At 43.2% G+C, this 15,726-nt stretch overlaps 1 protein-coding gene and 1 long non-coding RNA gene across 6 annotated transcripts in view; one reads left to right on the top strand and one right to left on the bottom strand.

Moving 5' to 3' along the window:
- LRBA (LPS responsive beige-like anchor protein) overlaps nucleotides 1-15,726 on the top strand; it is a 565,586-nt gene that overhangs the window by 24,483 nt on the left and 525,377 nt on the right. The gene's annotated exons all lie outside the window — the stretch shown is intronic.
- On the bottom strand, nucleotides 6,006-13,018 carry LOC120406854. The gene is made up of 3 exons (XR_005599640.1): nucleotides 12,998-13,018; nucleotides 12,172-12,242; nucleotides 6,006-6,152 (listed from the first exon to the last, which is right to left on the bottom strand). It is a non-coding gene; the product is annotated as an uncharacterized LOC120406854 (long non-coding RNA).

Genomic DNA, 15,726 nt, shown 5'->3' with positions numbered 1-15,726 from the left:
GTAGCATTTGTAGGTATAAAACTCTACAGTTAAATATAGTGCTTGCCGTTTTCAGCAGGAATGTTAATTGGTTCCGTAGGATCCTGTAAGCAAATAATGCTGAAAATGGCCTTTAATTGATGATTAAATAGAAAATGTCAACTGCATTACAGTAGGCTTAAAGAAATAAGCACCATGTTCCAAATATGGGCCCTTTTTAACAATGAGGCAGGGTTACAATGGCTGCTGATACAATTCTTAACAAAGCATTCTCAAGACAAAGATCTAGCCACTAGGAGGCCCATGCTTGGATCAGTATTGGATAAATAAATGGAGAAGTCTAACAATGTCGTCATCTTCACATTCTTGCCAATGCTTCAGCTGACACTAGTGACATGATTGGAAATTTATTTGGAAGATAAATATGTTTAACTGCCATGTACTACTAACACTCTCAGATAACACTGAGAGACTGGTACAAATTCTTAGCTAATGTTGGTGCTGTTTTGTATGTTGGTACAAAAGAGCTAATTCCTTGCAATGTGTTCTGCAGTATTTCATTGCAGGTATGTTTTGTTGCATCATCCCTAATACTTTTTAAAGGTTGTTTACTGGGTAGCCTGTAACTTAATGGCTTACATTAGTATGTGGACTCAGCAGAAAACAAAGTAGGAGCTTAAAGTTAGATATCTGAGTCTTAGCCATCTAAATACGTTGCCTGACTTTCAGAAATACTGAGCAGGGTGGATTTAATTTAAATGAAATTGATTTAAATAATGTTTTAAATCACTAGTTAGGAGAGACTCGATTTAATCACGGATTTCTACATAAAAGTGCATTCTGGAATATGCTAGTCAAACAGTTTCACTTTTGTTTCTACTGCCTGTTCCTCCCTGCTCACATTTATCTCCAGACTTCTTCTCCTTGTCCAGATCTATTCCGCCCCCACCAATCTTCTATTTGTTGAACTTTTTGAAACTTTGCACTTTTAGAGAGAGGTACGGGATTGACTCTGTGTACACAAATTTGCAGAGGGACAATAGGGTTGCGGTCTGTTATTTCTCACCTCTGTATATTTATTTATTTATTTATTTAAAAACATTTTTGCTGTTAACAAGCATGTTATCTCTGGAGACGCAAATCCAGAGTTTGAGAACTGCAAAACTAAGCATCTCTGATGGTATCTTCTAGACTGAGCACAGAGTTCTACTGGGTAGATAGAAAGATTAACCTAAATAATCTATACAGAAGCCCCTGGAACCCCATAAGATTGGATCACTAATCCATGAACTATTGGAACTCATTTACAAAACTTTTCTTAAACATTACATGAATATACTGTCTCATACTATATAATTAGAATTTATAATCCCTATTCCATAAGATACATTGTAGCTCAAAGATATCTCAATTAAAACGATCTTTCCTCAAAAAGTATTTTATCAAAAAATCAGATTTTTATTTAAAAAAAAATTGATTTTTATCCACCCTGGCTCTCACTGAAGTAGAGTTCCTAAACCCCACTTGAAGGATGCTTGCAGAGCTGTTAGCATCCTATAATCTAGCTGCTGCATAAGATGTCAACGGGTGGATGTTAAAAGAAATATTAATGCAGGTATAATAAGCAGGAGATAGATGGGACTAGGTGTAGATTCTATCTCCAATGATGCTTATTAATAGGGCCATACCAATTTCACGGCCATGAAAAACACAACAGGGACTGTGAAATAAGCCCTTCCCTGTGAAATCTGATTCCCCTGATTCCTAAGAATGCCCCAGCAAAGGGGGTTCTAGCTGCAACTGGGCTGGGGAGGGACAGGACTTGTCCAACCTTCTGCACAGCTGCTGGTGTGGGAGAGACCAGACCCACCTCCAGGTGCTTCCCCCTGCAGCAGGACACTCTGGGACTGTGCAGCAACCCCAGAGGTTCCTAGGAGCGCCCCAGCAAAGGGGGCTCCTAGCTTGGGCTGGAGTGGGGAGGGACAGGACTTGTCCATCCCCTGCACAGCTGCTCTGGGAAGGGGGCGGGGGGAGACCAGACCCACCTCTGAGTGCCTCCCTCTGCTGCAGGACACTCTGGAATGGTGCAGCAGCCCTAGAGATTCCTGCAGGTGGAGGAGGCTTGTTCAGTTGGATATGATCTTCCCTGTGCTGCTGGGAGTGCTAGTCTGGGCAGAGCTGGGGCAGGACAGAACTTGCTTTTCCCTTGCCTGGCTGCTCTTGGGTATCTCTCCTGGCTGCAGATAGGTCCGCACTCCTTCCTCTCCACTGTGTTCAGCTCTGAAGGCAGCAGAGAAGTGAGAGTGGCAATCCCATGACCCCCCTACAACAGATTTGCAACCTCCCCAACAATCCCCCTTTGGGTCGGCACCCCCCTGGTTACAACACACCTGAAATTTCAGATTTAAACATCTGAAAATGTGAAAGTTACCAATTTTCAAATCCTATGGCCATGAAATTGACCATAATGGACCCTGAATTTGGTAGGTCCCTACCTATTAGTGTATAAAAAACCTTAATGAATATGTCAGACAAATTTTTCAGGTAGCTAAGAGTGTTTTATCTTTATGGTCTACTTAATGAGGTAAAATAAAAAAATATGGAGGAGGGGAGCTTGGAAATTCAGTTATGGAAAAAATTAATCAAATGTGGAAACACACACCTCCAGGTATCTTTAACTTAACTTGGTCACCCTTACCACCATTTTGACCATTTAAATTGACCATTTAGATTGCATTCTCTAAACTAGCTAGGTAAAAATTCCTGTCAATTTGTCTATTAATATGAAGCCCTAATTGAAAATGTCCAAGTATATGTGTTTAAATAGCCTGCCCCTGTAGGAGTTAACTATCTGAAAACATGAATGTGATCCCCAGTGTGGTGGAGGGTATTGGAAGTTTTAAGTGGTAACCAAGCAGAAAAGAATAACATCAGTATTTAACCCTTTAAAACATAAGTATTTGAGTCTTATAAAGTTGTCTGGGACACCATAACTGGTGCCAAAAAGTTTTACATTAAATAAAATGTCTATTAATGGCTTTAGAAAAACTAGCAAAGCCTCTCAATATTTTGGTTGGAAAAGCCTCTCCAACCTTTTCCTCCAACTAACTTCTATGCATTTACATCTCCAACTTAATGAAGTTCTTGTCTGAAAATTTGAAAAATGCCGACAGTTTGTAAACTCTTTAGCACTTTTTTTGAAGATGGAGTAGTTACTCTGAGCCTGCAGAAGTTTAAACCATATTGCTGAAGCAATCACTAGTTTTTATTTCCTTTTTTCTTGAATGAGTTCTTGTTTGTGGTGTTTTTGTTTGTTCATTTATTTGTAGTTTAAAAAAACCCCTTCATTTTTGACCATCTCTGGCTGTCTTACCTTGTGCAGTTTTCCCATTGCCTCTTAAGTTTTCTTGTCCCATCACCTGCCCATTGCATTGGCTGTAGCATAACCACACATACAAGACTTATTATCATCATTCTGTGGCATGCTCTTTAGAATTAAATAGGACCTCCTTGATTTTCATTTCCATGTGAGTTACTGTTTCCTTATTTGAGGTCAGAATAATCTTGGACAGAATGCTTTGACACATCTCAACTTTTGTGACATTGTCATGGCTTAGCTGGTAGTTCAGTAGAGAAGCACTGATGAGCTTAGTGACGTCTTTCTGGCAAATACAACACTTTTCTTTGTGCAGTATCTCCCATAGTTTGTAAAACACTTGCTAATGTGTCACCAAGGTAGTCAGTAACATGTTGTTTTGTCCTGCATGGCAAGTGGGTTTGGGACTGACCTTGAGGCTTCAGTTTTCTAGGCATATTAGGAAGGGAGTACGTTATCCTTTATTCCTGTTTCCAGAAATCCTCAGTCCTACTGGTTGAGTTCTGTACTTTTTTGTCCTAATTTATATATATAAAAGTTTAAGCTGAAACCTTTGCATTAGTTTTTTCTGTCATGATTCAGGGCTAGCTGCATTTTTTTTAACCCCTCCATGGTCTCTCCAAGTGTACCCTCACATGTGATGGACCCTGCACCTTCACCTCCCTTAGAGTGGAATCCTGTGATTCTCTTACTCTTGTACCAGGCTCAGGGCTACAGTACCCTGTGTACTACTCGTAATTACTCCGCCAGTTGACTGGGTTCAGCTACCTGCCAGTCTTCTCTTCATGTGGTGTGACCAGTAGTGAATACAATGATCTGAAATAGCCTTTTCAAAACAAAATATTGTTTAATCACAATAGCAGGTACAAAGCATGAGAAGGGGTTTTAAACAAAATAAATGATCTACCCGTATGTCCCTTACCTGTAGACCTAGCTTATTTCAGACATCCCAGCCTTTGGGAATTGAGTTTCTGTTAGCACCCAGGAAGCGGCGCAGGCTGAGGGATGTGCTGGCTGCCCTTCCTGCAGCCCCCATTGGCCTGGAACGGCTAACCGTGGCCAGTTGGAGCCGTGATCGGCCGAACCTGCGGACGCGGCTGGTAAACAAACCGGCCCGGCCCACCACGGGCTTTCCCTGAACAAGCGGCAGCCCTAGTTTGATAACAACTGGTTTAAACTTTGTTTTCCAAGACACTTCCTCTAACAATACTGTATTCCACAGCTCAATGAACGATCATAATATGGAACACTAGGCCTGAAAAGCAGATCTAACTAGATCATGCAGAGGGAACAGCATGTAGCTAGGTTTGTGTATGCCAAGTCATGTCACACCACAAGTGACTAACTTTTATATAGGGACATTTTTAGCTACTATATATAAGAAATTCAAATTGTGCCTGAGGTCTTGATTTATCATAGAAAAGTAATCAGTTTTTTGAAACTGACAACTGAACATGCAGTGACCTAAAAACTGAAATTAGGTTTCAGAAATTAAAACATGACCCAGGGGGATACAAATTCTTGAGAGATCTAGATTAAGACTCTTCAACAGAGTATGAAGCTGTTGGTTTTAACTTTTGTCATGGTTTCCATGCTTATTTGAGGAAAGCTTCATGTTCTGTCTCATAACAGTACTCTATACTGCAGAAATATGCAAATCACTGAATCTTTTGCACAGCAGGTAGCTCACAGTGTTGAGCTGCTGAGCTCTGTTACTAGAATTGATTTACTCCATTTTGCAAAAAGTTCACAGGCTCGGGGAGGAAATGCAGCCATGGTGTTTTGGTCTAATTGCATTTGTTGTGTTTAGTGTGGAGGTGCTGATGGTCAGTGATGCACAGGAAGTCAGACTAGATGGTATGATGGCCCCTTCTGGGCTTTATGTTCTGACTCATCACCTGGCTGCTAGGTTGCAGAAGATACCAGGATAGATTGATTACAGTTTGGGGCATACTCTACACTAAAGCCTGATGCTTGCATTATATATTATATTATAATGCAACTGATACTAATGACATAAATATGTTATGCATACTTGATTTTTTTTTTAAAAAGCAATACACAGTAGTGGATGCTAGACAATTTTCTGGTAGGTCTGCTCTTAAGTTTGAGAGAAGCTACTCAAGGATTTAGAATGGTAGTGCTGGGGAGACAGTTCGTGGGCAGAGGGCATGTGAAGTGATAAAAGATGCTTCTAAATGGTGAAGCCATTTGATTACATTTAAACAGGTATTTTACCACCCTACATCTGAGGGGTGTGTATATAACATATAAAATTGATATTAATTGCAACAAAGTTGTCCTGTGTTTGTAGTAGTAGAAGGCATGAGTGGAGAAATCTACCTGTTTTTTCTCTTCGGAAACAGTTGTATTTTAAATTCTCATTTAAACTGAGGCATCTCTAAATTTATTAATGTAAACCGTTTCAAGCACTGCTGTCTGGTATGGCATTGAGTTTTTACATGTTCTTGGATTCCTGAAATGTTTCTGTTGTAGAAGTCCTAAGATTTTTCATAAACATTAGAGGAAACAGGACTGAAATTATATAGAAGCATGTCTGTCTGTCATATAAAGATATGCTTCTGTGTTTTTTATAACCCTCTCTTTTTTTTTCCTCCCCCTCCCAGTGTAGGGTGATCATGATGGGATCTCTATCAATTGCCCTATGACAAGCTTGTCTCCGTAGAACCTTGTTACTGGTTGCTTCATTCCACAGCTTGTGCTAAGCAGAGAGTTGTGCTGTTTCTTTAATTGTCTTTTGCAGCAGTCCCTTCCTCTTATCTGGTGTGCTCAGATCCTGAAAGAAAGAATTATCCTTTACTCTAGTGGCTCCAAAAGTTATACCACTCTCTTGAGTAAAACAGCTATATGAACCCAAAACCTGGCCTTGCATTCAGAATGTTACCAGCAATGCTGTGAAGACAGTATGATTATTTGAGTAACTAAGGGTATGCCTTTACTGCGAAATTAGGTTGATTTTATAGAAATCTATCTTTAAAAAGTGATTTTATACAGTTGATTGTGTATGTCACCACTAAGCGCATCAAGTCGGTGGATTGTGTCCTAAATACCGTGGCTAGCATCGACTCATGGCGCGGTGCACTGTGGGTAGCTATGCTATAGTCCCCGCAGTCTCCGCTGCCCATTGGAATTCTGGGTTAAGCTCCCAATGCCTGATGAGGCAAAAACATTGTTGCGGGTGGTTTTGGGAACTTGTCATTAGTCTCCCCTCCCTCCATCTGTCCCTCCCTTCCTCCGTGAAAGCAACGGCAGACAATCGTTTTGCGCCTTTTTTTCTGGGTTACCTGTGCAGACGCCATAGCACAGCAAGCATGGAGCCCGCTCAGCTCACCGCAGCTGTTGTGAGCATTGTAAACACCTCACGCATTATCCTGCAGTATATGCAGAACTTACCTAGCAGCCGCCAGCACAAGGATGATTGTGAGGAGGACATGGACACAGAGGTTCTTGAAAACATGGGATGTGGCAATTGGGATGACATGGTGGCAGTGGGGCAGGTTGATACAGTGGAATGCTGATTCTGGGCCTGGCAAACAAGCACAGACTGATGAGACCACATAGTGTTCAGGTATGGGATGATTCTCAGTGGCTGCAAAACTTTTGCATGCATAAGGCCAATTTCTTGGAACTTTGAGTTGTTTTCCCCCACCTTGAAGTGCAGGAATACCAAGATGAGAGCTGCCTTGACAGTTGAGAAGTGAGTGGAGATAGCCCTGTGGAAGCTTGCAATGCCTGACTGCTACCCGTCAGTCAGGAATCAGTTTGGAGTGGGCAAATCTACTGTGGGGGCTGCTGTGATCCAAGTAGCCAATGCAATCACTGACCTTCTGCTAGCAAGGGTAATGACTCCGGGAAATGTGCAAGTCTGTGGATGGCTTTGCTGCAATGGGGTTCCCAACTGTGGTGGGGTGATAGACGGAACACATATCCCTGTCTTGGCACTGGATCACCTTGCCAACCAGTACATAAACCGCAAGGGCTACTTCTCAGTGGTGCTGCAAGCACTGGTACGGTCCCCTCCCTAGAATGCCATGCAGCTGATCATAGAAGCGGCATGTCTGGGGCTCTGACTTGGCGCAACCGTTTGCCTCCTTTGTCTTTTGGTAGGCTTGCCTGAGCTCCTTAACTTCCACGTGGCACTGCTGTGTTTTCCCGTTGTAGCCTCTGTCCACCATGCCCTGTGCAATTTTGGCATATATATTAGCATTTCTTCTTTTTGGTCGGAGTTTGGCCTGCACAGATTCTACTCCCCATACAGCAATCAGATCCAGTGTCTCCTGTTCGGTCCATGCTGGAGCTCATTTGCGATTCTTGGGGGATTGCATGATCACCTATGCTGCTGAGCTCGCCACGCTGACCAAACAGGAAATGAAATTCAAAATTTCCTGGGGCTTTTCCTGTGTACCTGGCTAGTGCATTGGAGTTGAAAGTGCTGTCCAGAGTGGTCACATTGGAGCACTCTGGGGTAGCTCCCGGAGGCTAATACCATCCAAATGCGTCTGCACTACCCCAAATTTGACCCAAGAAGGTTGATTTTAGCGCTACTCCCCTCGCCGGGGAGGAGTACAGAAGTTGATTTTAAGAGCCCTTTAGGTCGATGGAACGGAGTTGGTTGTGCTTAAAAAATTGACCTAACGCAGCTAAATTCGACCTGACCTCGTAGTGTAGACCAGGGCTAAGCGTGAATACTCACTGCAAAAAAAGGGCATGTTCTTATCTCAGATTAACTGAAATAGCAATGACGCAGCAATCCAATTTTATAACCTTGAACTTTAGCTGCTAACCCAAGTTAACAGCTGAGTTGCCATGTCTTCACTTCTATTTTAACCTCCTCCTTCTTCATCGTCTTTCTTTTCTTGTCCTTGTCACAAACTCAATGTTTTTCCATATACAGCAATGGCTCTTTCCATCGCTGCAGCAAGGCCTTTCTTCGTACAGGTATTCCCACAGAGTTGGAAAATACGCAGGTGCTCCATGCACCTCACCACACTTGCATATATTTGTCAGAATAGCCCCATTTGATCATATTAGTCTTTGATCTGCCAGTTTGTGCACGCAGGCGGTTCAGGCATCGCCATGTTGACCAGTCTGTATCGTCCATCTGGGAAGGTCCTCCTCAGGTTCCAGATCTATTTCAGTGCATCCTACTGTGCATAGTCTTTCATTCCATAACCTCGTGCCTTGCTAGCTGTCATATCCAAAGGCACAACATTGGATATAAAAGCCTTTTGCGATTTAAGGTGTTTGTTTACTCCTGTGTGACCATATAATGGATGCCTTGGATCTTCCATCTGCCGTGATCTTTCCCTTTGGCTTGCTACCTTCCTCCTCATGTCAAGTGGTGCAATGTCAGCCAGTAAGTACAAGCTATCATCCTGTGGTGTTGGCTTCATACATCCTGTTATGCCATGACAACTGTTGTGTAGAATCGAGTCTAATTTCTTAGCATGGATGGATCGTTCCTACTGGACATGCATATTCTGCTATGGAGTAGCACAAGGTGATAGCGGTGGTTTGCAAAGTACCTAGATTGGCTTCCCACTTTGGGGTGACCAACTTTCGGAGGATGTTGTTTCGGGCGCTAACTTTCCCTTTTGTCTTCTATTTTAACCTGAGATAGTTAATGTAGGCTACATAACGCGAGTTAAGAACACACCTTTTAAAAAGCAATCTAGACATACCCTAAATGTGGGAGTTAGCTCTCTAGTTCTCCATCTGCATGATAAAGTTAAAGAAATCTTGTTCAGTAATACTTTTAACTTCAAGGGGGAAAACTTTTGATGACAGACGCCAGTCACTGAATAGGTTTTTGGTAATTAAGCTTGAAGTTGCGTAATTTTTTATTTAATCTTATTTTTCATGTATTTAACAAAGCATGAGTGGACAGTAACATTACAGCATTTCCTCTTCCCTATGTTAACAAAGGAACCTTGCTAGCACTTCCATTAAAACTGGCTATCACTATTCTTCAAGCAGTATGTCCTGCTCTGAATTGTATCTATTACTTACTTTTTTATATAACTGTGATGGGTTGGGTCACAGAGACCCCCTTGGGAATGTCACCTGATGTGCTGAGACTATCTCTGAGTCCGTTTTCTCTGCCAGCTTGGGTATCCAGAACCCTGCCTTGTTGAGCCAGACATGCCGGTCTGCTCCAACACTGACCCAGGGTCTGAATCATGTGCCCCAAAGCTGCAGACTTAACTGAAAACAGCTTAAGAAGTGCTCCTGTCTTCAGCACCCAGATACCCAGTTCCCAATGGAGTCCAAACTCCAAATAAATCCATTTTACTCTGTATAAAGCTTATACAGGGTAAACACATAAATTGTCCATCCTCTATAACACTGATAGAGATGCACAGCTGTTTGCTCCCCCAGGTATTAATTGCTTACTCTGGGTTAATAAACAAAAGTGGTTTTATTAAGTATAACAAGTAGGATTTAAGTGGTTCCAAGTAATAACAGACAGAACAAAGTAAGTTACCAAGCAAAATAAAAGAAAAACACCCAAGCCTAAGCCTGATACATTAAGAAACTGATTACAGAGAAATCTCACCCTCAGAGATGTTCCAATAAGCTTCTTTCACAGACTAGACTCCTTTCTATTCTGTGCCCAATCCTTTCCCCGGTACAATCCTTGTTCCAGCTCAGGTGATATGGGATTTCTCATGTCTGTAGTCCCTTGGTTCTATTCTACCCCCTTATATAGCTTGGCACAAGGCAGGAATCTTATGTCTCTCTGGGTCCCTACCCAGAGTGGGTACATGGAAAAGCACCAGGTTTAAGATGGATTCTAGTACCAAGAGAGATCTTGACAGGCCCTAAAACAGTAAATTTGAAGTAGAATAATAGTTTAGGAATAAGCAACAGTTTCTCAGTTCCCTGTCTTCAGCCTGTTTGGCAATTTAATTAAGCATGACTTGTTAATGGATTTTATTTTATGTATTTTTAGCTCATAAATATTGGGATGGACAGTCGTCAAGATAATGGCTTTATGCCACTGATATAAACAAGTAGTATTGCAGTCCCAAGATTAAAATACATTTTCACATTTGTAGGGTTATGTTCCCTTCTGCTCTGCTGACATAATGTACAAAATAAGACTGTGATCTTGAAGTCTGAGCTACGTAGGCTCACCCTTTCATCTGAGCAGAGCCCCATTGCCTTCCATGTGGTTGCCGGGGCTGCCTCAATGGATCAGGGTCTTAAGGCCTGTTATACACTACAAAGTTAGGTCAATATAAGCTACATGTGTGTGCATGTGTTGACACTTAAATTTGTTTCCCACTGATGCAAGCACCCCATTATGCCAATGTAGTAACACCACCTCCCCAAATGGCATTGCGCCATGGTCGATGTACTGAGGTTGATACAGCGCATGTATAGATACTGCGTTACTTATGTCAACCCTAACAGTCCTCCAGCAGATATTGACTGCTCTGGTCTCAGTTGTGAACTCCAGTGCCCAGGGTCAGGTAGACTGAAAACGCCCCTCCCCCCCCCCCAAAAGACCCCAAAATTTAGGAAATGCCTTTTACTGATTGTCCATCTTGGTGAGTACACCTTGCAACTCTCCATTGTCGTTTGCAGCTGACCATGCTTGCTACATGCCCAGGTGTGCTCTGGTTTGGAGTAGATAGGAAATAAGTGGATCTTCTGTGTCTGTAGGGAGAAGAGGCTGTGCAAGCACAGCTATGGGCCAGCTTTAGAAATGTTGACATCCTCCCTGCAATCTGCTTGTAGATGCTGGAGAAGGTATATGACAGGGACGAGCAATCTTGCGGGGGACTAGCAATCAAGCAGTGCTGCATGAAAGTGAAGGAGCTGAGTCAGGTATACCAGGGAAGCCAATGATCGATCTGGTGCCAAGCCACAGATATACTGATTTTACAAACAGCTGCATGCTGGGCTTGGCGGAAACCCCACCACCATCCTGCATGCCATTGTGGATGCTTCTGAGGCGCCCAAGCTATCGGCTCCTGGCCTGAACAGTGAGAATGAGAAGAAAGGGGTGGAGGATGGGGGACATGTGACTGAGGGATCTGACTAGAACACAAGCCAGGACCTGTTTGAGACTCCACTGCAGTCTAGTCAGTCCCAGCAGTTGACTACGGGCAAGTCTGATGCAGGAGAAGGATTCTCGGACATGGATACAGCTATTGACTTTTCATTAATTTACTCATACTAGAAGAGGTAGTGGTACAGCAAAGAGCATTATATGCTTTCTATTCCCCTGTAGTTAGGCAAGGGCCATGCAAACAAGTTTATGTAAATGGGGATGTCCCTTGAATCCGCCTGCAACTTCTCAATGGAACTTTCATGGAGATATTCTGCAGTCCTCTCCCAGAGGTTTCTAGGGAGGGCTGCCTTATTTCTTTCTCTCATAGGACAGTTTCTCACACCAGTCAGCGATAACTTTGGCAGGTACTATTGCAGTACACAGGTTAGCCACATACGGGCCTGGGCAGCTTATGAATGTCAGCAGCAGCTGTGCCTTTTCCCTTTTTTTTACCCTCAGGAGTGAGATATCCGTTAAAAATACCACCATGTGGAAAATGGTGCTAGTGTTCAGTATCATTGCGCTATATTCAATGTCATGCAACAAAGCAATTCCCTCCACATTTCCCTCACCCGTGGCTGGCCATACTCACCATGGCTGGTGCTGAGAGTGGCAAACATTCTGAAGCACAAGTGTCAATAAGCATGTCCTGTTTTAAAACTTTAGGGGAGCGCAAGGGAAAGGAGTTCAGAATCTTAAGTTTTGGTTTCCGTTGTGACTATATTGCCAACAATACCTCTGTCTGTGTTATCTGTATCTGTTGCCATTGTGTCCTTGAGGGGTTCCCCCTCCACACCTGCAGAATGCCTGAGCCAGATAAGGAGGAGAAAGAAGAGGGTTTGGGAAGACCTGTTCCATGAGATCCTACAAGCTAGTGCTGCGTCAGATTGTATTTCACATGTTGTCAGAGGCCACATCCTTACTCCCTATTCCTACCACTCCATACAGGGGGACATAAAAGACAACCACAGCTTCACATAACTGACCTGTGAAAACCGTGGTAGCTCTATGTGTTGCTAAAATGGACATGAATGTTCTTTCCACTTGATAAGTTCTGTTCTGTTAATATATTAAGTTTTTAATGAATTTGCTTTTAAATTGCCCCCTCTTGTTTTCACTAATTTTGGTATTGAATGAAATTGTATTATTTGGAACATAATTCATCTTTATTAGTTCACAAAATATCTGCAGTGTGTCTAACAGTTCTGAAAGCACCCCCTTGTTACTGTACAGTTTGACACAACGCAGGATCAGTGACAAACACATACACTGCAATAATCATAAATGTACAACAACCCCTGCAAAATTAATTGGTGCATTGTCAGTGTTATATTTATAGATGTGCACCAACCATCACGCAATTCCTAACAGGCCCCAAGACAGCAGGGCCAGATAGAGCATAGTATACTGCAACACATTACTGTGGCTCACTGTTTAAGTACTTCTTCAAAGCCTCCCTGAGCCATATAGCTCTGTGTTGAGCTCTTCTACTAGCCCTTATGTCTGGCTGTTCAAACTCAGCAGACAGATGCTCTATCTCCACTCTCGTGGCAACTTTTTACCTCTTTGCTTCACAGATCAGGATTTGGGGACTTCAACAGCTGAGTCAAGGGAGAGAATTATTTCAGAAGTGGGTGGGTCAGCTTTTGTGGCCTGCATCTTGCTGGAGGTCAGACTAGATGATCATAATGGTCCCTTCTGATCTTAAGTTCTATGATTCTATGATATGATTCTATATTATGCAGGACACAGCAGGCAGTTATAACCATTGGGATATTTTCCTCACTGAGATCCAATCTTGTGAGTAAACAAGACCAGTCTCCCCTTCAGTCTATCAAAAGCACATTCAACTGTCATTCTGCACTTGCTGAACTGGTAGTTGAATCATCCCTTGCTGCTGTCAGGGTAGCTGGTGTATGACTTCATGAGCAAGGGGTAGACTAGGTCCCCCAGGATCACTATTGGTGTTTCAACATTGCAAATGGTAATCCTCTGGTCAGGAGGAAAAAGTCCCTGCTTGTAACTGTCACTGCCTGGCATGGGACACAGCTAAGAGCGCCAATCTCAGGTCGGACTGCCAGAATACAGGTCATACATCGCAGACTGGAGGTGTATTCTGTCATAAGACTTCACCAGTCCAGTAACACATTTATGCTTCCAAAATACTGTATTAGTTACTAAGGAGCCACAAACAGTCACCTTGAGGCCCGTTAGCCCTTCATGCATCACCCAGACAAATCAGACTTCTGCGATAAATGATTATTAAAACCGGAAGTCACATATATTAGGTTCTTCCCGTTCCAAAGAACCAGACACTCACTGCAGGTAAATATATATGTACTTCAGGATCTTATTAAATATCACCCTGTGGTCAGTTAAAGATTTATTAATAGAAAGGAAGAGTTATTAAATGATTAAAATAGATCATTTACATTACAGTTTATTTCAGAGTTTGTAGATCAGGATAGTAGCAGTGATGTTAAATCTGCCAGTTTGTAATAAGTCGCTCTAGTTCATCTCGAATATTGGATCCTCAGTCCATTGTTCAAATCTTCCCTTTGTTCGAAATCAGAGTCCAGAGATGTGGAGCAGGAAAGTCTCCATTTATATCCTCAGCCTATGTCAGGGGTGGGCAAACTTTTTGTCCCAAGGGCCACATCTGGGTGGAGAAATTGCGTGCAGTGCCATGAATGTAGGACTGGGGCAGGGCATTGGGATGTGGGAGGGAGTGTGGGGTGCCAGAAGGGGCTCAGGGCAAGAGGTTAGGGTGCAGGAAGTGTGCAGGGTGTATGGGCGGGCTCAGGGCAGGGGGTTGGGGTGCAGGAGGGGTGCGGCGGGGGCTCAGGGCAGGGGGTTGGGGTGCGGGCTCTGGCCCTGCGCCGCTTACCTGGAGCGGCTCCGGGGTGGCAGCAGCATGCAGCAGGGCTAGGACAGGCTCTCTGCTCTGTGCTGCTCCCGGAAGCGGCTGGCACCACGTCCCTGCAGCTTTTGCGGGAGAGGGGAGAGAGGGTAGAGGGCTCTGTGTACTGCCTTCGTCTGCGGGTACCTCCCCTGAAATTCCCATTGGCTGCAGTTCCCTGTTCCCAGCTAATGGGAGCTGCGGGGGCCAGTGCCTACAGGTGAGGGCAGTGTGCGGAGCCCTCTGCTGTCCCGTCCCTCCAGGGGCAACAGGGATTTGGTGCCAGCCGCTTCTGGGGTGGCAATCCCGCAGGCTGGATCCAAAGCTCTGATGGGCCGGATCCGGCCAGCGGGCTGTAGTCTGCCCACCCCTGGCTTATGTGCATGGAAAGTTACTGTCTCAAACATGGAGTCAGGGATCACATGTTCTTCATGCCCTTGCTGAGTGATGAGGCATCCATTGTCTACATGCCGTCTGAGGCATCTTTAGGAGGGCTCCTTTGGAAGAGTTGATTCTTTTTAATGACCCATCAACGGTGGCTGGCTGGTCTTGATGTAAATCTGTCTTGTGGGTGTTACCGAGAAACACAACATGTTTGAGATACAAACATATAGCAAAGATCCATAACTTCATATACAATGACAATACACGTATATAAAGGATAACATTATTCAACAGATCACAGCTCCTATAGTGAAAGATTTTAATTCTATACAGGGATAGCAATCCTTTGCTGTTTGCAATACTTTGCTTTTGATTTGGTATGTACAAGCCAGGATATTCAAGAGTGAGGCTATGCTGTGCACTAGTCTGTAATGCTTACTGCCATTGCTTGATTGAGAAAATGCCTGTAGATTTTCATACAGAAATGTAATATTTCAAAATACTGTTGTAGTTGTGCTAAGACCATATATCTGAGAGTTTCATGCCTTCTTTTTGCATTTAAAAAATGAAGTGTCCTATAGTGGAAGAGAAGTTGTGTGAGTTCACATGGAATTCAAATGGCAGGCCAAATTTTGGGGGGATGGGTAGAAACACAGGCTGTTTTGGAATAAGCCCTGAACAGAAGGGCAGGGTTCCACTGGCCTATAAAGCCCTGAATGAACCTTTTAGGTTTATTGGATAGCACTAATAACAATTAGCAGTAAGCAGAGTGCTAATTAGATGAGCAGAGTTGGGGAAAGAGACAGCTGTGGTAAGACATTAAATGCAACCACATCCAACAGTTTAACATTGCTATAACATTTGGCCATGGCAGTAATTGTCATCTCTTTTTATTTACTACACAAGGAGTTCTACTTTTCAGTATTAAGTTTTAACCCTTTTAAAATTAAAATGCTCAGTGATCAGAGGCAAGAATTGAAAGCAGTAGTTCTGAATGCACCAACTCCT

The sequence above is a fragment of the Mauremys reevesii genome, linkage group 5, assembly GCF_016161935.1.
Source record: "Mauremys reevesii isolate NIE-2019 linkage group 5, ASM1616193v1, whole genome shotgun sequence".
Lineage (NCBI taxonomy): Eukaryota > Metazoa > Chordata > Testudines > Geoemydidae > Mauremys > Mauremys reevesii.
Note: the sequence above shows the minus strand (reverse complement) of the source record. Positions and strands in the feature narration are given on the sequence as shown.